Source organism: Larus michahellis, chromosome 15 (assembly GCF_964199755.1).
Source record: "Larus michahellis chromosome 15, bLarMic1.1, whole genome shotgun sequence".
In the NCBI taxonomy this organism is placed as follows: domain Eukaryota; kingdom Metazoa; phylum Chordata; class Aves; order Charadriiformes; family Laridae; genus Larus; species Larus michahellis.
The window spans coordinates 6,732,558-6,754,670 of record NC_133910.1 but is presented as its reverse complement, the minus strand read 5'-3'; the positions used below and the strand labels follow the sequence as shown (position 1 = coordinate 6,754,670).

The following is a 22,113-nucleotide window of genomic DNA, read 5'->3' as shown; positions in this document are numbered from 1 at the left end:
CCAGCCCAACTTGAGGCCGTTCCCTCTTGTTCTCCCTGTTACCTGGGGGGAAGTGACCGACCCCCCACCCTGCCACAACTCGGGAAAACGCTGCCTGAACAGCAGCGGTTCCCCCTCCCGCGTTTCTCCCTCCCCTTTCCCTTCCTGACCTCCTCCATCTCCACTTTGGCTCCCAGGTCCATTTCTGAGCCTGTCCGGCAGCCACTAGATGGCAAAAGCAAGTTTGTGCTGGCGGCGGAGCGACGGGAGCATTGGGAGCGATGGGAAGTGTTGGGAGCGATGGCAAGCGTTGGGAGCGATGGAAGCGCTGCTGGCCCACGCCATGCAGAGCCCAGCACGACCCCGCGCGTCTGTTCCTGCCGGTCTCACACGTCTCCTGCTTGCAGGAAACCCAAATAAACCCAAACAGGCCTCACCGGGTCGGGCCTGGGCACGTCGCTGCGAATGACATTAAAAAGGTGAGATTTGGATCCAGGGCTTACTGACTTCATTACTTAAATGAAAAAAACCAAACCCAATCCCAATCAGTCTTAAAACGTGCCCTACGTGGAAGCCATGTTGGCGTCGAGGTGCCATTACCAGCAGGTTTGGTGCTTTGCTGCAGTTCGGGTGCTGCCCTTTGCCCGCGGTGCGGCTCCCCCCGAGGCAAACCCCCAGGTCCTGCTGGGGGGCCGCGGCTTCTCGAGAAGAAACCTCAGGGGAGCCCCGTCCCCGTCAGGGCACCGTGGGCAGCCCAGCACCGAACCCCACGCTGGAGCAAGGGGACCACCCCTTCGCTCTCCGGGGTGAAGCAAAAGCAAACCAAACCCCATCTGCTCCTAAAATACCTTTTTTTTCTTCCTCCCCACCACCACAAAGCTCGACATCACACAGGACCCACAGTGGAACACCTGGGTTCTCCCTCGGCTTCTCCAGGCTCTGGAGCAGCGACCAGCAACAAGCCGGGGAAGCCAAGGCTGCACCAGGGCTGGTGACACCAAGGAAAAAAAAGAAAGATTTCAAGTCACTTCGGTGGCCCCTTCCCACCCTTCTGGCCCCCTCCTCGCCCTCCTCCCACACATGAAATCTCCGTGTCCTGCCCCTCGCTCTTGTCCCCAGAGAAGCGGCGCAAAACTCAAGCATCGGCGCAGAGTTACAACGCGTCTTTGCAAACCAGCAAATCGAAAGGGATAAATAAACCAATGAGTAACCCTTTTTCCCACCTATCCGCCCGGGAATTCACTCCTAGTAAGTTCCCAGCGCCCCAAAATTGAGCCCTCAGATCTCCCCCCCCCATTCTTCCAGGGGTGACGGGACCCGCTGCTGCCCCTGCCCCATCCAGCTGCTCCATAACCTTTAAATCGTGAATCGCCCCCTCTCGAGAAAAGCCCTGAATGCCTATTTTTTATGTGTTTATCTTGTCATTTCTTTACAAAGATAGTTGTTACAATATTTTTTCCCCCTTCTTTCCCGCCCCCCCCAGCCCCGTCGGAGGAATCTGCTCGGGTAATTTGCCGAAGCGGGTTGCTGGGCCATGCATTATGCATGAGATGCAATCTTTATTTTTGCACTCTGCTGTGTGCATTCTCAAACAGGAATGGCACGCAAAACGAACATTAGCAGCTCAAAAAAAAAAAAAAAAAAAAAAAAGAAAAAAAAGAAAAAAGAAAAAGCCCATTTATTTAAAGGAAAGCCAAAAACCCAACCCCTCCACTCTTTCAAGCTGTTCTAACCGGGATTGCTCAGAGCAGACAAACGGCAAGAGCGGTCAAGTTGTTCCCATTTCTGCACCGCTGTTGACTAAAGCGGCTCAGAGCTGCCGCCTTCGGTGCGCCAGGAGCAGACAGCCTTGGTGGCGAGCCCAAAGGAGCCCACCATGGCCGAATGTCCCCCAGCGATGGAGCTCAGGTGGCACGTACCCCCTCCTAGGAGGATGCTCACTCACTGCATCCCTCCTGGTATCTACGCACACGCACATAGGTGCACGTCTATTCGCATTTTTGAGCCCATTCTTTCTGGCTGCTAGAGATAAATAAAGCCTGTATTAGCCACTCCCGGTCCTATGGTTTGTGTCGCTTTCAGAGCGCGTCACAGGGACAAACCTCTTGGGCAAAACCCCACTGGCCACATCCACTAAGGCTTTGAGCCTTTTTGCCAGATCTGCTGTTATTAGCCCACCTCTCCCCCCAGCACCCCTTTGCCGTCTCCTCTTACCTTCTCCTGCCCAAGGGCTGGACACCCGACTCCTTGGCCGGTGACGCCGGGAGCAGACTACCGGTGCTCCCGGTGGGGATGTGGCAGGAGCCGGTGACACGGGAAGGTGAAGTGACCAAGGACGCACGGACCCGAGCGCTGTGGCAAAAGCCTTTGGGTTAAATGCACGAAGCAGAACCACACAAAAAAGACACAGAAAATTCATAGGCCACCAAAACTACGCCTCCCCAGCCCCCCCGTGTTGCATGCTTGGAGGTTATCTAGTGTCATTTTAGAGCAGTGAGATGTAGCTCATCTTAAAGTCCATTTAAAATGCCGTTGCGACACTGATGTCCTTACCAACCTCTGCTGCGGTGCCACCCTCAGGCCCTCCATCCCCACCCTCCTGGCCACGGTGGGCAGGGGGTTATCCTCCAGCCCCCCGCCCCCAGCTGGGTTCCGGCCAGCGCGGGGTGTCCTGGGTCCGGAGGAGGGCGAAACCCCCGGCTCTGCCGGCCCCGCTCGCAGCCACAGCACCTCTAAACGGCTGGAGGAGAAAACAAAGGATAAGAAACCCAGTCTGTTAATCCCAAGAAGAGGGTGAGGAGTGGAAAAGAACCACAAAGTGGCCCCTGAGAAGGAATAAAGGGGGGAAAAAAAAGGTCAGAGAATGAGTAAGAGGGAGAGAGGGAGGACACGCAGAAAGGGAAAAGGAACAGGATAAAGTGAGGACCTGGATATAAGGCAAATTATTTTTGATTCTTTAGCTTCAGGGCTAATTTATTACAGCGGTAAATCATGCTTAGGATAGGTAATACAGCAGCCAGAGCCTGGATGTTATTTAGACAGTGTAATCATGATATTAATGCTCAGAAAAGTGGAAAATGTTAACTGCCTACAGGCCGCGTCTTTACGGTCTCCCCTTCTGCTCAGCGTGAAGAAACACCGCACTTTCCCAGAGCCGTGGGGCTTCACGTCGGGGCAGAAGGGTTTCGTGGAAAGGCCAAGGGTTGCATTTCTTGATCCTCATGTCCCTCCCTGGAGGGGCTCGGGCTCCAAAAACCAGAGTTTTCCCTTCTCCCTGCCCCTCTGCGCTGGTGCTGGGGATGCGCCCACCCACGCATTAACCCCAGCACCGTGGGGACCCATATAAAGATGTTAAAAAAGAAGGAAAAAAGACATCTATGCTAGCTGGTGTATGTCCGTCCCCCCGCCCCCCGCAGGGGAAGGGGAAGGTGGGGATACGAGAGCTTCAGCTGCGATTTCTGGGGCGGAGATGGGCTGTATAAAATAACTAGGTGAGGCTGAGCCTTTCATCACACTTCTACAGCGTATCTCGGCTGACAGGGAAAGATGGTTACGCTTTATAAAGATGTTGTATATATAGAAAGAAAGTTTCTAGACGTTAGAAGGGGCGAGGTGGTTCGTTACAGATACCGGGAAGCGCCGGAGCCGCCCCGTCCCCGCAGCCCCGCTCCATCCCTTGGTGCTTCAGCAGGGAGAAGCGCGCAGAAGTAGTTCGTTAAAGGCTTCGTTAAGGTACCCGCACTGCACAGGGCTGGCACGACACAGAGAAATCACACCCTGACGCTTTGCCTGGCTCCACACTGATCCCGGGGGTGCCATGTCCACCCTCTGCCCCTCTCCTCCTGCCTCGGCTGCGGTTTGACCCGGTCCCACCGCGGTGCCCACGGCTCCCGCGGGAAGCGGCCGGGACACGGGCAGGTACCCGAGTGCTCAGCCCTGACCCACGCTGGCCCTCGAGGCAGCAAGTGGTGGCGCCAGCCTTGAAAAACCACGTCAAAGACGTGAAAAACCAACCAGTGTTTGCCTCAAGTCGTCAGAGCAAATTAAGGATTCTCCAGCAGTCGCAAAATACGAAATTAAATGACTCCGTTGTGCCCCGATCTTGCTGCGAATGGGGGAGGCGAGTTCTCTGCTTCCCCCGAGCACAATTTGAGCCCATTTGCTGGTGATTTCCCTCCAGTGTCACTTGCTGTGAAATCCGCATTGCGATCCCAATGGATTCTTCGGCACAGGCACAAGAGCATCCCCTCGCAGCTGGGTGTTAGACGCCCAGGTCCCGCAGCCCTCCCTGCGTTCTCCTGCCCTCAAGGCATGAAAAAAAACAGAGAAAGAGGTTGTACCATCCCACCAACCCACACCAGTCTCGCCTGTGGTACACGCTGGTGCTCTGACAGTCTCCACCAGTATTCGGCTTGCCTAAAGCCACAGCAGGACGGTGGAGGTTTGTTTTTTTTTTTTTTGTGGATGGGAATATATTCAAGAAATCTGTTTACTTACATCCCCTAAAAGCACAATAAACTTATCTCCAGACATTGCATTAAAGAAATACCGTGATTTTAAAAGTTACTTTGTTCTAAAACCCCTCCAGGCAGAAAAGATAATAAAAAAATAGCAAGCCAGTGGTTGTTAAGGAAAAAAAAGAAAGAGAGAACCATGCGGTTATAATTTCACTCAACGGCCTGTCGCTAACGGAGCGACACACACAATGCACATGCGGGATAATAAGTTAAAATATCTTGGAGAAAGCTATTAATTTATAACAATGGTAAATAAGGGTTGATGGGGACAGCGGAGGTGTTTTAAAGCGGGGTTCGTGTTGTTGAGTCCACCAGATGTCACATTGGCACTTAAAAGCCTAAGGTGGTTTGAAACGCAGTACAGATTGTCTCGCGTTTGAACTTCTAAACCTGTCTCCATCCATCATCGTCAGCAACTGTCAAGATAACAGGGGACAAGTTTTGATTGGAGCCTGATTGTTTTTTGTTGGTGCAAAGGCAGAGACGCATATGGTCCTGAAACCTGACATTTCTACATCTTCTGCTGGAAAAAACGTGACTTTAAGCAGAAACAGGGCTAACTTCCACCCCAAAACCAATTTGTTTGATGGAATTCAGCCTGCAGAACAGGAAGGATATTTGTATTTATGTCCGCTTGAATGCAGGCTTGCACGTACACGCTCCTTGATTGTTTTTAGTTACATCTGATGATAATGCAGAGAGAAAGATCAATATGAAGTGCGTTGGCCTGGTAACCTCCGCAAACAGTGCAGGATTTACACTGAGGCTTGACACAGGGAAACTGAGAAACATCATGAAAATTTTATGCAGGCAGAGCAGCTTCGTAATGATCCGCTCTCCACGGACCCTCAAGGTCTCCTGCATTGTGCTGATTTTCCCTCCGGGCTCCGCTTTTCAGGAGTGATTTTGCAGCTCCCGGCTGAGTTTGTCAGCAGCGCTCAACCTGCTGACGCGTCCCCTGGGAGACAACCTCAGCACGACCAAGAGTGGAGTCTCAACCACCACCTCCGTGCTCTCCTGCATGGAGAGGTGAACCCTGGAGCTTCTCTAGTCTAAACGCACCCTCTGCCCCTCAAAAGGGTGGCCGTGCTGCGGTGAGTGGCCACCGTAGGCAGCGCATGGCCATCACCCTTGCTGCAGCTCCTCCACCAGAGACTGCAGCTCCTCCAAGCCTACTTGACTTGATGTTTCTACAGAAACCATGCACCTGGCCTCACTGCAGACAGCAAATGGTCACTGTCTTGTGAAAGACAGCAAGAACATATCCCAGCTCTCGTGAGACCCCACCTGGAGTACTGTGTCCCGCCTTGGAGTCCCCAGCATAAAAAGGACGTGGACCTGATGGAATGGGTGAGAGAAGAGCCATGAAGATGATCCGAGGGCTGGAGCACCTCTCCTGTGAAGACAGGCTGAGAGAGTTGGGGTTGTTCAGTCTGGAGAAGACCTCCAGGGAGACCTTAGAGCCACCTCCACTACCTAAAAGAGGCCTACAGGACCTAAAGGGCCATGGGGAGGGACTCTTTATGAGGGATTGTAGCAATAAGATGAGGGGTGATGGTTTTAAACTGGAAGAGCGGAGATTTAGATGAGATATTAGGAAGAAATTTTTCACTCTGAGGGTGGTGAGCCCCTGGCCCAGGTTGCCCAGAGAAGCTGTGGCTGCCCCATCACTGGGGGCGTTCAAGGCCAGGTTGGACGGGGCTCGGAGCAACCTTGTCTGGTGGGAGGTGTCCCTGCCTAGGGCAGGGGTGGGACTGGATGATCTTGAAGGTCCCTTCCCACCCAAACCATTCCGTGACTCTGTGATTCACAGCTGCACCATTTATGGGGTGAGGGACCTGCTCAGCCCACCATGCCCTGTCACTGGCACGGTGCCCGTGTGTAGCTGTGGAAGCCTCTCAGGACCTTGGCTTGGCTCCCTCCCCAGGGACCGCCCCCCCCCCCAGCTCCCCGGGGACCAGTTGTGAGCGATGGCTGCAGGATTTGGCTCCAGACACCACAGTAATATGGTGCCGATTAAAGGTTTTATTAGTGTGAGCTTGTGTGGCGATTGCATCGCTCACAAGTGCCAGTAAAACACTTATACCACACTATTAACGGGCCTATATATGCCACATCACTCTTCTGTAAAATACTTCATAAAGTGTTTTAAATTTTTCTGTCGTCTTTTTTTCCTTGCCCCTCTTGGCTGTAAAAACCCAGCTGGGTTTAAGAGCCGGGAGCTCAGCTGAACGGGGCTTGCTGGGAGGGGGAAGCCACCTTTGCTTTTCTCTTATGCCGTGGTCTTAAAAAAAAATAATTTCTTAGCTGCGAAAGCATGAAATGGAGTAACATTTTGCAGTGTGATCCCGTGTGTAAAAATATGCCATCCAAAATGATCCTGCAGTTGCTCATGAGCCTGATGGTAAAAGTCTAGATTCACTGTTTATGGCTGGGGTTCCCATAAGCCTTCGACTTCACTGGTTTCACAAAGCTCCTGGCGAACTTGGATTTTAAATCTATTTTTACTGAAGAATCCAAAGGACTGATTCGAACACGTGTGTTTCTAGAAACAGGAGGACCCATCTCCTGCAGTCTTGGGAGCTATTTACAAAATGTCAAGGAAACAGACCAAAAAAACCCTCCAAAACCCAGACCAATGCTGAGACGCACACAACCCAGCTGACCTCTTCCCAGCATTCACCAGATGAGCACTGAATTTTTTGGAGAATCTAGGAATAAAAACCCTCCCAAATCCAACCTAAGGTCAGTCAAAGCAATCTGGCGTCTTCCTGAGGGCCGACGAAGGAATTCGCATTAGGACAAAATACGTTCACTTCGCGCAAACCTCAGCCAGGATGTCTTTCTGATGGCATAGGAAAAGATTAGCATGTAATCACTCCAAAATCTCTCTAAAACCAGAAACTTTACAGGGCTGGCAACGAGGATAATGCAGCTGCGCATTATCCAGCCCCCGTTATTCCCAGGGAAACCCCACAGCCAGCTCTGCAGCGATGGGGGCATCACTACCTGCCCTCGCCTCCTGCCTTTGCCTGCGGGGATTTGGGGTGGCAGAGGGCCAAGGAGAGACACGGTCCTGCCCAGAAAGCTTTTGAACGCACAGGTCAGGGACCCGAACCAGACAGGCTCAGCCCCTGACTGAGGTTTCTGCTCAGGAGGACGGACTCAGGGACACCCGTCACGACACGTAGCGCATGCGCAACGCGGGCAGGGCCGCGCAGAGCATCACCCGGGGACCTCAGCCCTGCAGGTCACCAACCCTTCCCCCTTCAGCCCTCCACACCCTCCCTGCTCCGTCTTGCCTGAAGCTGAGACATATCTTTTCCAAAGAACCAATTTCAAAACACTTCTTTATTCTAACCTTTGACTACTGCTCCTAGCGTGTTGCTTTACCTATCTTTTCTTTTTTTTCACCCCTCTCCTTTTTTTTTTTTTTTTTTTTTTGTGTCTCTTCAGGAACTGACACAGTTGAGAGAGCAGAGAAATTAAACTGTGCAGGATTGCCTCCTGCATTGATAGACTCAGATTCTTATTCACGCAGAGATTTTAAAAACAAACCTAAAAAAAACCCAACCCAAAATCATTGGGATCTCTCTTTGCTCAGAAATCTGTATTCCATTAACTCTGGCATAAGGCACAATGCAAACCAACAACAACAAAAAAAAAAAGAGATACTCACACCGGTGGGTAGCTAGAAAACAGAGGCAGAGTAAATTGGCATACTCAGTGTGCAAAGCCACCAGAGGACTTCGACTCATATAAAACGATCCTGATGGGAGGAACAGTCAGTCCCTCCTCGGAGCCGCAATAAAAGCCTACGGCCAAGAGGGTCTGCGTGAATTTGGTAGCAGAGATAAGAAGGAGCCCAGCTCCAGTGAGCACCGCTTTCTTGCCATTGATAAGCTGCTCTACTTGAAGCTGGGAAACATCTGCACCGCACTTGGAAAAATAGGAGTCGAGAGCACCCTGACAGCAAACCACCACGCACAGACGTCTGAAGGAAAGCTGGTAAACAAGAAAGTGACAATAATCCCATTACACGGTGACAAAAAGTTTTGTTCTGTCCCTGGGAGGGAAGACCTCGCTGGGAAGCGGAGCTGGGTCCATCTGGACCTGGCGAGACGCCGGCTCCCGGGGGCTGGAAAGCTCAGCACCGGGAGCAGCCCCCGGACAGGAGCGTGACAAACCCTGCTCAGCGCTAATTACGGGCCTCGCTGGCACTGGCCCCTGGGAGCCGCCGGGCACGGCGCCCAGCCGTGGGCACGCAGCACCGCTGGGAGCAGGAGCCGCGGCAGCTCTCCAGCTCCTCCGGAGATGGCACGAGCAGCGCGCGAAATCCTCCGCCCCTCCCAGGGAGGGCTTTTGGCAAAGCGAAATGGATGCCCCCCCCCCCCCGCCCCCATTTCATCCAGGAGCAAGAGCCTACCGCCCTCGGGATGCCGAGACCCCCAGCTGGAAGAACACTATCAGAAAACAGCGGGTAGGCAGGCGGCAAAGCAGGACCATGGCTCACGATTTGATTTTTGGTTTGGCTGTGCTCGCAGCCAGCCCCCCCCAAAACATGCCAGCAGCAGCGGGTCCCCCTCTGCCCCCCGTGTTTCCCCCGTTAGCTCACATTGGTACAAGCATTAGGGCAGAGGAGGACAACGTTTATCTTGGCATGGGTCTCGGCATCACCGAGGCCTCTGGGCACGGCCAACAGGTAATTGCAAGCTCACCTGCTGCGGCAGCAGACGGGTGCTAAAGCCGGGACCCCAGGCAGGTCTTGGTCCCCCCACACCAGCCCAGCGATGCATGGGGACCAACCAGACCAGCCGACATTTGCCATACGAAATACTCCTTATTTTCACAACGTGATGCCCTAGCTTGAAAGCATCGCCCCACCAGCACTGACCCTAACGAAGGACCATCTCCCACGGATTTGTGTTCTAGGGCGAACTGCAAGATCTGATCGAAGCTTTTCCCGCAGCTGGGACATTTATCATTGCCTTTCCCACACACAGATGAACGGCTGAGCTTGCAGGGCTGCTCTTTCTTCAGCCCAGGCCCAAACATTGCAGCTTTCTGCAGCATGACTCTTCCCACCAGCGCCGATGGGCTGTAACGCTACGCGATGCTTGTGGGCACAGCGAGGTGCAGAGGGGAGGGAGGAGGTTGCAGTGGTAGGGAGAGGGGAGAAGAGAGAGGTATAAGGTGGTAGGGGACTCTCAATGCCTATGCTGGATACTAGCGTTAAGTAATTTTAAAGCCAAGGCAAGGTAAGAGTTTGCAGACATGTGCCACGATTTGTTCACGTGCATTAACGAAAATATATTTGGGACATCCCTGCCAAATTGCGTTGAAATCCAGAAGAGCAATTAAGATCTGTGTACGTACACGTAGGGACAGATCACGACGCCCTGTTTCCTAATGACATCTGGCTGTAAAAGATATTTAAGAAAAACACAAATGCAAGTATTTCCCCGGGGTACTGCAGAGTACACCTTCCCTGCTAACAAGTTCCCTTCCTGCGCAGCGTGTAAGGCTTATAGCACTTCAATGAAGTTCTGCACAGGGGTGAATTTCACTAGCAGAGAAAGGAGGAAAGAAATACAGCGAATCCCGGAAAGGCTCTCGCAGCCCCAGCAGCCCTCGTGGGAGCCCTGGCAGAGACCAGCCAGAAAGCAAGACCGGCACGCAAGCCAAATGGCACAGTTTCTACCGGTCCACACAGGCAGAGGTGATTATGTGATGCCTACATGGATCTTTCCAGCTGGAGGTATTTTAAACACATAGAAAATAATGTCGGAATCAGAGGACTGCAATCTTTAAATTATATTCAAAAAAGATGCTCAAAGCATATATCATTGAATTATGAACAGCTTTGGCAGCTTTATTGATGATGTTGAATCTGGTTGACAGATGCATTTACACTGCATAAGCATTTGAGATGCTAGAGTAATTGCTTATTAGTCTTGTTGTGAGGCAAAACACCAGATTGAAATAAATAGGAGCTCATGAACACAGAATTTTGCTGCCTCTTTGATTATTTTTTCAAGCTAACCATCTGCTAAGCATCTGGGATTCTTAGAATCCAAGATCCATACCACACACAGGTGGGAATTAAAAAATACAAATAGAAGGGGCTTAAGAACACAAACAAACTATAATATAAAATTGTCCAAAATGACTGAGGAGTTTCTTCCCTAGCTTGCATACAGATGTAGGAAGTTAGGTTCTTGTAGGACACCCTACACACCGGGCAGACGCACAGCCAAGCAACCACGGCCGCTTCCTGCACTAGTGGTCTTCAACACATGCTGGGGCTAAAAAATGATCCATAACGTAGCCCAAGGTGGGGCACGGTCGGACTGCAGAGAGCGGCCAAGGAGGGCACGCGGCAGCAGTGGTCTTCTCCACAAACCAGACATACCACGAGAATGCAAATTCCCCTCAGGTCACCAGAAACACTTCCCGGACTCCCTAGGGCTTTGCTTGCAAGAGATTCGGTAGACATTGTAAGACTTCAGGTTATGTCTCTGTCCCTTGCTGATGTATTTTTAAACCTTCTACCAAATTTTAAGCAAGTTTGACAGGAAAAAAATAGAATGTTCATAGTGAGGGAAAGGCTGCGATGCCTGTTCAACCCTTTACCCCAGTTGATCCTTCCCTCTGCCGAGGAGAGGGCTGTGAGCCTACACACCATCCATCGTGATGGAGACCCAAGATGGGTAGACATAGAGCTTAGAGATATGGTTTAGTGATGGTTTTTGGTCAGAGTTAGGTTGATGGTTGGACTAGATGATGTGAAAGGTCCCTTCCAACCCAAGCAATTCTATGATTCTTACGCCACCTGCTCTTCCCTGATCTCCAGGTGTCACAAGTCCACCCATCCCTCTCCTCACTGTGGCCCTGTGCCAGCGCTGCCACCCAGCCGGGGAGGAGAAGCACCGTCCGTCTGAACACTCGCCTCTCGCAGCCTTTTCAATTTGGCCTGAAGACCGGGGGAGGAAGGGCTTGGTACATGGGGGGCTGAAGTCTCAGCCGAGGTGTTGCAATCCCCACCGTAAACAAAAATAATGATCTGAAGTCCAAAATTCAAGCAGGACAAATTCAGCAGTCAGAATGAAGTATGCAGTTTATTGTGGCCTGTGGGATGGCAGCTTTGATAAGAACATAAAATTGATATTTGAATTTTCCCCAGCTGCCATTGCACTCGATGCTGAGAACACGAGTTAATAAAAACAGCCAGTTAAATAACTGTCAAACTCTAGCAAATACCCATAAAGCAAATGTTCTTTTAAAAAAGAAAATTAGACATGCATTTTTCTCCATGAAAAAGTGCAATTAGAGAAGCTTTATAACTAATATTTGTTTTTGGTTCTAAAATATTAAGGATCTTTCCTAAACGTAGCACAATGAAGGGTTGCGATTAATCTCCTTTGAACACGCACATTCAGGTGTTTAAAAAGGAAAAAGAAGAAAGAATGGTTTGTGCATCGAGATCTATCATCTCCAAAAAGCTGTAAACAGTATCTTAGAGAGCAGAGTTTGTGTGACAAATTTGAGATTAGGCGGATTCCGATCTAAAAATTAAATTGCTTATCAGAGAAATAATATTAGAGTAAAATAAATTAGAATCTCTACTGAAGACTCTAAAAGTAATTTTTAAAATTAATTAGAATCAAAAAGATGGATCTCAAAGGATAGGACAACTCTAATTTAGACAGACGGTAATTAATTCCTTATTTCAGAAATTCATTAACAGGCTGTAAGAGCAAATCATTCCTTTGCTGGAGTTAAGCTCTGGAGAGAAAGATTCATCTGGAAAGGGGATATGAGAAGTCCCCCCGCGTCCGCGGGCAGAAGGGCAGGGAGAGGCTCGCCAGCGGCCTCTGGCCACGGGGCGCACAGTCGGGCCAGCAGCTGCCCGAGGGGGTCGCAGTGATTTACTTATGGGCGGACAACGTGTGCCTGGTCCCCTGGGTGGGCAGGGTTTGGACCTGCAGCTGGTCACGCTCCCGGCTGGGTGGTGAAGAGGCTGCAGGCAGAGAAGCCAGGCTGAACCATGGCCCTTGTGAGGATTCGTGGGTGGGGAAGGCAAATAAACCACAAAACATCGCTCTTATTTCTTGTGAAAAGCAATACAATGCGATTCCCCTCTCCCAGCCTCGGCTGGGGCAGCAGGATTCCCCATCTTGTTTCACCCTCGCTGAGCTCCTGCCAGACCAGCACAGGTCCCACCACAGGTCCTCAGGCCCTAGCGCAGAGACCACAAGCCTAGAGACTTGAGGGAGTTTTACCATAAAACTTTGGCACGCAGCAACAGGGAACTGCGCTCAGAGGGAGTGCGTTTCCATCCTCTTTCTCTGCCCCTACCTAAAGCCAACAGACACATTTCACAGCTCCAAATAATAAAGAAGCCCACCCAATTCACAGCCCAATATCCATGAAGAAAACTCATGCACCTCAATAGACTTAGCGCACGAGTTTCCACCGCCGATAAATAAACGCGCTGACAGCCTGGTCCGCTGCCAGCCCCACCGGAGCCGTTTCACGATGCCACTCCACTCCCCAATCCTTTGGAGAGGCCGAAGCGCAACGGTGGTCCTTGCCAGGAAGCGCACTCGGCAAGCTGGCATCTGGGTCCCTTTGATAACTCGTTAGGCTTGGAGCTTATCCTCCGAGCCGGAGGGTTTGTCAAGGGGAGGATAAGCAAGGCATGAATCTGCTGCCTCTACCCAACTGGAGAGGAGCCCAAACCTAAATCCTTATCTGAAAAGACCTGAGCTCTGGATCTGGATCCGAGGAGCATCCTGCTGGCCTTCCCATCTGCAAGGGAGGCAGCCCAAGCCCCAGATCCGCAGCGCGGTGGGAGAGAGCGAGCCATGAATATGGATTTAAGCCTCCAGTCTGAACCCTTTGGGTTGTGGGCTGCCACACACCGCATGGCAGCGGCGGTCCTGGGCCGTGCTGGCTTCTTGGCCCTACTGCAATAGAGAGGATTAAGTGGACATTTCTCCAGAGAAGAAACCTAGTGACCTGCGCAGCACACGGACAGACGGCTCCCAAGCTTTTCGTCCAGACGCTGCAGGAAGGAGATAGAAACACAATAGATTAGCGAGCGCTGGTTGCAACATAATCTCCCTCTGCATCTTAACTCATGGTCTCCAGATCCTGGTGGGAGAAGCAGCTTCCGGAGAGGACAACACATCCCCTGGCAGTCAGACTTCACCATCTGGGACCAAAAAGGAGCCACACACCATGACACATATAGCAAAACACGCTAAGTACAAGATCCCGTATTTTGCCCTCACTTCTCTGCCACAAGCTTAAGGGCGACTTCACCTCTCCTCACCGTGGTTCATTTAAGCCCAGGTTTGTTTTGCAGGGACTTGAGGGGGCTGCCCAAAAGCTGACACAGGCCCCCGTGCCACACTTGTGCCTGTAGTTTCTTTTTCCTAAGTCACAAGTCAGCCTAAATCTACTTTGTTGGAAGATCCAAGTTACTCCCGGGTACAGAACGCTCAGCTCCGAGCGCTGCACCCCAGCGTCTCCAGAAAATAGAGACAATTAGTGGCTACCTCTGAAAAATTAATTTAAGTGACAGACTGTGAAGCTGCCAAAAACTAACAAGCATGGGAAAGCTGACTTTAAAAACAAAAAATAAATATGGCAGTCGTTCTTTTTTCCTTTCAGAGAGCCATTGCTACCTTGAAAGTCCTTGCTCAAACTAAAAAAGAAAAAAAAAAAAAGAAAAAATATTAGAGTTACTAGGTTAAACAGCTGATTAAAAAGGAAAGTAAAAAGAAAGGCTCTCTTTTCTCTGAAGTTCCCTGGGATGTTTTAGCTGGAGGCAGTCGCATTGGCACAGACCGGTGAGGGTGCAAGATTGATACAAAGCACTAAACCCAGGAAGTTTTGGGGGTAGGCGGCACAGCCTCATCTGCACAGCACTACATGTTCGAAGAAAGGTGTGTATGCTGGATAGGTTCGTTTCTTTTCCCTCAGTGGCATTAGCGGGTTAAAGAAAGGTGTATTGACTTCTTCACAAGCCCTGTCTCATTCATGCCTTCAGAAAAGCACGGCTACAGGAATTGTACTGCTGGAACGATAAACGTGCTTATGGAGAAAGTCATTCCGAAGGGAAGACAGGAGCTGCCTGACCATGAGATCTGTGCTTGGGGGGCTGCTGTTCTGACCTGGGCCCTCTCATGGCTCCCGGGAGGAGAGGAGGCCCCCAGAAGATGCTTCAGTTGGCAGATGCAAACAGCAGCTGTGACTCCTTGGTAGAGATTTACAGAAGAGGTAAGAGAGAAATTCGGTATCTACTCTCATTAAGCTTCCCTAAGACTGCGTAGCTAGTATCCTCGGTTTCTTTGGAAAAAAAAAATAATTCTAAATTATTTCTTCTAGCCAGTGCCAGCAGTTCCTATTTCACTGCCCCATGCAAGACAGGAGGGAAGAGCCATTCACCACCCCAAATCCATGAAGGAGGTGTCATGGGGTTTCGCTCCAGCTGTGGCTCGGCGCAGATGCACAAGCCCGAGCCGAGCGGAGGAGATCCCACCAACCCCACATCTGGCCCGGCATGAGCAACGCGCCCCAGTCTGATCTGGGGATGAAGAACCCAAAGTCTTCCTGCTGACCCGAGTGCAGCAGGCAGGCTTGCTCGTGGGTGCCCTGCTGACGTTTCACGACTCCTTCGAACGACCTGCGTGGAAGCAGTGGCTGCAGCAGGAAAGCAGGCACCAGAGATGTTCAAGACTTGGTGTACCACCAACACAGCACAGTTCCTGGCCTACAGATCAACCCTCCGCCACTCCAGCTGCGGCAGAAAGCCATTTATATCTAAAATATGCCACCAGCTGTAGAAGGAGCCTATTTTAAACGAGACTTGTGCTACAGATTTAACACGTAGCTAGGTTTGAGTTGTAACCTCCTCTGATGCCCACCCAGCCCCTGTGGCATCTCGACACTGAGCAGTATCAGGGAAAGCCATGGCACCCTCCTCCTCCTCCCACTGGCTGCTTCGCTCCGTTTTCTTCCTGACAAGCACTTGAACATGGTGTTGTGGGCAGCTGCCTTTACAGCCCAATGAATCAAACATTCTGCCCGCCGCCGCATTGTCTCTTTCATTTACTGTGAGACAAATGCCTGGAAATTGTTTGGTTTTCTGTCATTATAACCCAAGGTTATTAAATTTACATCAACCTGACAATGAGAGCACGGCTAGGGAAATGAAACGTTGCCTCCAGAGCGAGGAAGGGACAGGCATCCCTTCGAATGCACGGCGCGGGTCTGGATTTCTGCTTTTTCTTCTGCCTCATCACCATCTCCCAGGCTGAGGACAAACAGCTCAATTTTCCCAGAATGGAAGGGGCTGGAAGGGACCTTTGGAGATGGTCTGGTCCAATACCTTGCCAAAGCAGGTTCACCTAGAGCAGGTTGGACAGGGACACGTCCAGGTGGGTTTTGAATATCTCCAGGAAAGCAGATTCCACAACCTCTCTTTCCTTGGAGAAGAGACCTTGTGGTCTGGACAGAGCATGAGGTGGCAGAAGGGATGGTGCTGGAGATGCCTCTATCTCAAATATCTTCCAAGCCCTGTATGCCCTGAGATCGAAGGCACCATCCCCTGTCCAGCACCGTGTCACATCCATGGTGAAAAAAGGCACAACTGGCATCACATTCTCCTTCCTACAGCCGCGACTCAATGGCTGGTTCCCCATCCACAACCTGTGGGGAAACATCTGCCCCAGCATGAAGAGCTACAGGTGGCCAGTCACTCTCCCCTATGGACGCATACACTCCAGGGCTGTTGCCACATCAAGAGGCCCCCCCTCCCCTTCACAAGTCCCCAGGTAGCCATTTAGCTGCCTCCTAATCATCAGGAGGCCTCTGGATCTCTCTTGATACCGAAAAGCATTTCCACTTCAGTGTAAGCTCCTTATCTCACCAACGACCGTGCTCAATATCTCTTATCCCATTACCAAACACAAAGAACTCCCACTTTTCCACCCCACCAGAAAATTCTCTTTTTTAATGCGTTTATAGCTTTGTTACCCAAATATCTCCATCCTTCCCACCTTCCCCTGATTGTTGATAAACATGGAAATCCATTCCCCTCCTAGCAAGGGGAGCGCGGGATCTTTTATCCTCCCCCGATAAACGGTAATAAGCTGCTTATCCTCTCAGCAATAACCGAGAGCGTTGCAAATCCTGTGTCAGACACACTAGGGTTAGGATTGTTTGCATTACGTGGAGAGATTTTGCAAAGTGGCAAATAAAAGGCGTATCATTTTGTTCTTTTATCTGAAACTTCCTTCTAGGAGGGAAGGCAGAGTTGTTTAGAAGTACATTTAATTGGGTATTATTCAGTATCAGGTTGAGGCAAGTTCTCCTGTCTCCCACAAAGAACTTCTGCACTAATTTGTCCCTACTCGTGGATGGAAGGTCATTGTGCTGACTAGGAAGTTAAGTAAACAAAATTAGCATCTGATTTAAGAGACTTCTTATTCCCTCTGGTGTAAATTAGTGTAAAAATTAGCAAGACTTTCAGTTGCTTCTCTTTTCTGCATTTGAAGTGCATCGGTTCCCTGAATTTAATGGTGTGGAGGCTTATTATTTCTTTATTTATGCAATTGCACACACACGGGTGGTGAGACGGAAGGGACCGAGTGTGTCAGCTTCAGAAGTGAAAGTCGGTCAAGGTCAGGAAAAGCAGGAGAGAGGAGCTCACAGCAGCACTGACACCCGGACACCGCGGGAGTAACAGCTCGGGACTCACAGATGGAAAAAACATTTTAAAAACGCTTTTAGCTGTGAAATTCAGTGCCACACAATAACCCAGGGCAAAGCAAACCCACCTTTACTACAAAGGATAACAGGGTGCTTCTCTCAGAGATTTGATTTTTTTTTTAATTGAAATAAAAAAAAAATAGTGTCCTTCAGGTGCTCATATCACATTCAAATCACTCCGAGTACTTTCCAGACGTTTAAAAAAAAAAAAAAAAGCAGCCACTGCTTGGAATTAAGGTAAAAAAAATCCCAACAAATATGTTCCAGAAGCAGGTTCCTGATAAGTTGCTCATTAAAAAGCTTTAAACTTCTTCCAAATCATCTATTATTGATTATTGCTGCCCATTCTAATAAATAATCCGACGTTACTGCAGCTTTCCCTGATGAGCTTCACTTTGTACTGCATTCATGAAAAGAAGTCCATGCAGGGAGAGAGGGCTGAAAAGCGTTAATGCATTAGAAAATAACCTCAGAGAAGGAAGGCAGTAGAGGTATATTTTTCTATCCTGCTGGGCAGAACAGCCTTCCCAAGAGGCAATCATTCCCGGGGAGGGAGGAGGAGTTGAGCTGGCAGTACAGGAACACCTGAACCTGGGTATCTTCCAACCTAAGTATGGGGGAGACATTTTTCCAATCGCCACTTCATTGGTTTAAAGACCATTCCCAGCACGTCACACATCGTATTTCAGCAGTGAACAGGGGGCGTGAAGACACCTATTAAACTGGAAGGCTGGAAAGAAAGCCCAGAAGTGTGTTTTTTGGAATGCCTCTGGCAGAAACCTTTAGCCACCCCATTACGAAGTGGGGAGCTGGACTTTTGGGCCTTGCAGAGCCACAGGACTCATATCTGTGGGACAGCTCTCCCAGATATTCTTACTGGGAAAAGACAAATATCAAACAAACCCTGCAAGCGAGGATGGGCTGCAGATATTGGCAAGAGATGCTAGGGGTTTGCTCTTTCTGTCCACCTGCACTCGACCCTCTGCAGAGACCCGCTGTGGTCCCACTGCGCCCACCCCATAGAAGAGCTTCTCCTCCAAGTTCCACTGGCTGCAGCACTCTCCAGGGATGCTCCGGCTCTGCCAGAGCCATGAGCTTCCCCAGGGACAAACGTTACGCAAAGGGAGCAAAGCCAGCTCCCCCAGACAGCCTCCTGGTGTGGGGGCTACGCTACTCTCCGGTGAGGTCCTTCTACCGTAGTATTTTTAATCTTACATGCTACTAATTTGGATGTTGATTTTCCACTGTGCAGTTCAAACATATTTCCACTTTAATTGGTAAAACTCAGTCCCCAGACCCCAAAGAGAGGTGCAGCATTTTCAACCAAGCTCATCATTTTGAGTCTGCAATTGCTTGTTAAACCAAAAAGATGTGAAACTGAGAGCAATATGTTAAAGTTAATAACATGAATATTAATTCCCTCAAGAGTTATGGAATATATCTATTCTACCAGCTAAGCAAAGGTAACACTCCTCCAGCCCCGTAAGAGACAGGCAGACACTGAAGTAATAGTTTGCATTTCTTACTGACTCAGTTTAAAACGTGAGCAGAAACGCTCATTTTCTAGTTAAGAAGAGAGCAGCTATGCAACTACCATGAAAGGCTTTCTGCAGGAGAAGTTTGAGACCTTCTAGGTTTGGCTGGGCCAGGGGAGGATCACTGGCCCCTGATTTAAAAGCAGAGTTAAGAGACAGTCCACTTGCTGAAGTTAAGGTATTCCTAATACCAGAGTTGTCAGAAATCAGACAACCCCCGGCAAACCCTTAGGCCCGAGTGCCCAGGTATGGTTTGTGAGCCACCAGGTCCTTTGCTCTCTTTGCACAACAAATCTGGGACTTATTCCTCGCACGAGGACACTGATTCTCCCAGGAGAGCCACACCATGAACTTTTTCCTCTGACTACTGAGATAACATTTTGTGGGAATACCAATTTTTCCCAGTCTCGTTAGGCATGCGATAAAAATGCCCTCCTCCTCAGAGACTTAAATAAAGGCTTAGTTTCTGGATACAATTAGGTGTAGGGACAGAGTAAGCAAAGAGGTATTGCTCTACCGAAAGAGATCTCTGGAAAGAGCAGAGCCCCAAACCAAGGGGTTCAGGCACCTCTAGGCATAGGTGGCAGCTGAACCTAATTGTTTCAGGCAATCACCTCGAGGAAACGGTATCTGAAATCCTCCCAAATCATCCTGGAAGGTCATATCTTCCTATGTGGGGTCCTACACCTAGAGTCATCACACAAATCATTTCAGGCACTAGAAGATCCAGTTTAAACGACAACCCCAAATTTGTCATCTCCCACGGGGAGAGCAGTAACCTCTCTGCTGGCGCTGGAGCCGCTGGAATTCTTCCCCCTGTTGCCCAGACCATGCTTGGGTCTAGCAGCCATCTCTAAAGGGTCTGGCCTTGATCCCAGCTTGACCAGCCCTGAGCCAGAACTTCTTGTCGTAGCCATTTCCCTCACTATTGTATTCTTCTTTGCAGCTCATCAGCCAAAAAGAGTTGTAGAGAGGGGGACAAAAGTTCAAACCCTGTCACAAAAGGGACCTCTTACCAAAAGGTCAGTAGACCTTGCAGGGAAGAGACAGTTTGCGACTGCTGTGGCCGCAGTGTCTTACAAAAAGAGAGATTAAAGCCACAGCTAAAAAACATGAGCAGAAGAGCCATTAAGCATATGTTGGGTACAAGCTAATAAACACATAAACAACAACAATTGCTAGTTAACCACAGGCGAGAACTTTCTACAAGCCGCAGGTACTAGGCACAAGTTGACAATAATCAGGTTTAATGGGTTTGGTTTACAGTCTCACTGGTTTGCACGTTTTATTCTTTTCTACAATATTAGCCAGTAAAATAAAGTCTCTCTGTACTTGCAAATCTGTCGGGGTGGGAGAGTCCCAGATGTTGGAAGAGTCGTAGTCAACAGAGATCCCCAGGGACTGGGAATTTTTGTTCTGTTATAATGCTGAGGCCTCGGGCAGAGTGTAAAGAGTGCAATAACAAGGATGAAATTTGGATCCAAACCAGAAGCGATAACTAACAGAAGTGCTTAATTCCAAGGGAATAAACTCAAACTTTTATTTCCATTCAGATGGAAAGCTCTTTGCACTGGAAAAATGCAAGAGGTTCCACACGGGGGGAGGTTTAAAACACAATGACTGTATTTTCAGCATAAGAGTTGAAGCTCTGCTCTGATTGGACTAGAAATAGAAACAAGGGAAGCTCATTTGGAGAAAAAACACAGCAACCTTTTATCTCAGACGCTGAAAGAGGCGGCTCGGACCAAGACAAGCCCTAACGGAGATCTCCAGAGCAGCTGCGTGCGCTCCCACCTTTCCTCCAGGATCGCACCGAAACCAGACACCGGAAGCTACTCTTCCCACTCCCAAGGGGGAAGACAATCCTCGAGGAAGGTCCGTGCATCCCCGCAGAGGCAGGCACAGCCCTCGGCCACCGCTGCACGCCAGAGGCACCGTGCTGCCTGCGGCACAGGGAGCTCGGGTTCATGGGGATCGCAGCTCAGAGAACACACCACGAGAGGAGGAGTCAGCGCCACAGACAATTTTAAGGCACTTCTACAGCACCACAAGTTTAGTTTGCATTTTGCAAACGAGATCAGAGACTGCCTGACCCAGAGAGATGTACTCAGTGCAGGGCAGAACACACACATAAGACAAAATACGGCTGTAGGAGCAGCAGGGAGAAGGACTCCGAGGAAGAGAGAAGAGGAAGGACCAGGTACTCAGCAGAACCTACTAAGAGCTCTCCATTAATTACTTGTTCTATCAATATCTGTTCCACAGCTTTACTAACAGTACGCATATGAATACCTTCAACTCTCTGACGAGGAAGCCAAAAGCAATGACATGACTTACCTGTTTCCATGAACTGAGGCCAGGTTTCAGGTAGGTCCTTGCTCCAGGCCAACCACAATACCCATAAAAAGGGGAAAAGCACCCAGAGCAGCCCCTCTCCCACAGCAGAAGAACCTTTCCCCACCTCCCCCTCCAACTCCTTTGCCCTTTGCTTCCTGATTGGCCCCAAGAACCTCACACAGCCTGTGTGGGGAATTAATTACATCCTCCTTAAAGACTGCTGATTAACATTTCCATCACATGCTAACGAGACACTTCCTGGCTTCAATCTGCTTTTCTTCATTATAGCTTTCTGGAGACAAACTTTATACGTTTATGAGAAACATTAAATGCACAATCGTCTGACTACGATTTATAGCCGTCCTGGCTCTGTGGAGTTTGTGTAAAGACTTAATATATTATAGTGTGAAATCTGGAATGGGCTCCTTAGAGCTAGATCTCCATCCACAGCTGTTTCTTAGGTCACTTTGGAGGTTGCCATCACTGTAAAAAACAGCAACCAAGCCCAGAAATGTGGATTGACGCAGCCTACCCGAGCCTGCCGAAAACAGAGGGGAAAGTCCACCTCAAAAAATAGCAGCAAAGCGATACCTCCAGGTACTTCCAGCAAAAGCACAGGGTGATCTGACTACTAGTCGTACCTCCAACAGAGAGAGATTATTGGGAAAAAAAGGTAGGATTTTGGGCAACGGGCTAAAAAATGAGAGAGAAGTAATGAACAAAGATGACCGAGCGATACATGTAAAGATGGGAATGAAGGTGGGCACCCGGGGTACTTCTCCCACTTAATGCACGAGAAGGGTTCCAAGGCTTGAATAAAATTACTTGACTCCTATCAAGGGTTTTGTGGTTATACTCTCTGTAATGCTTATGAGCCCTCATATTTAGCACATACATTCAGCATCCAGAGTCTCGCATAATACATAACACAATAAATACACAAGAAGCTTATTGTAATAAATACA

At 49.7% G+C, this 22,113-nt stretch overlaps 1 long non-coding RNA gene across 3 annotated transcripts in view; it reads right to left on the bottom strand.

Annotated features, from left to right (window-relative positions):
* LOC141751508 (uncharacterized) overlaps nt 1-21,282 on the bottom strand; it is a 35,378-nt gene extending 14,096 nt beyond the window's left edge. The window contains exon 1 of one of the 3 annotated variants that reach the window (XR_012590012.1): nt 21,149-21,282. This is a non-coding gene — a long non-coding RNA (uncharacterized LOC141751508). The remainder of the gene's footprint in view (nt 1-21,148) is intronic. The other 2 variants (XR_012590013.1, XR_012590014.1) reach the window with 2 other exon arrangements.
* Between the last annotated feature and the right edge of the window lie 831 nt (nt 21,283-22,113).